Source organism: Nannospalax galili, unplaced genomic scaffold, assembly GCF_000622305.1.
Source record: "Nannospalax galili isolate Female #2095 unplaced genomic scaffold, S.galili_v1.0 scaffold113, whole genome shotgun sequence".
NCBI lineage: Eukaryota > Metazoa > Chordata > Mammalia > Rodentia > Spalacidae > Nannospalax > Nannospalax galili.
Genome location: NW_008335444.1, coordinates 343,655 through 343,911, shown reverse-complemented (window position 1 = coordinate 343,911; position 257 = coordinate 343,655). Strand labels below are relative to the sequence as shown.

General features: G+C 42.8%; 1 protein-coding gene across 2 annotated transcripts in view; it reads left to right on the top strand.

The window, feature by feature from the left end:
- Dennd1b (DENN domain containing 1B) overlaps window positions 1-257 on the top strand; it is a 294,324-nt gene that overhangs the window by 48,322 nt on the left and 245,745 nt on the right. The window lies entirely within an intron of this gene.

Sequence of the window (257 nt, the reverse complement as noted above, 5' to 3'; positions counted from 1 at the left end):
ATTTGAGGAACCTAGGGGATAAGGAGAAAGAAGAAGCTCAACAGAGGTAGGATCATAGGAGCAAGGGTATTAGTAAGGACGAAAGGGGGGGGGAAGTGCGGCCACCTTAAGTGGGTAAATCATGATAGAGGGGTGAGTCGATACAAGAGAGAAACAATGCCTAGCTGGTCACGAAAACCAGAGGGAACCATATTATTCCTACAATCTACGGACTAATTATACATAACAGATCAAGAAATATATCTCTAGATAAGGTT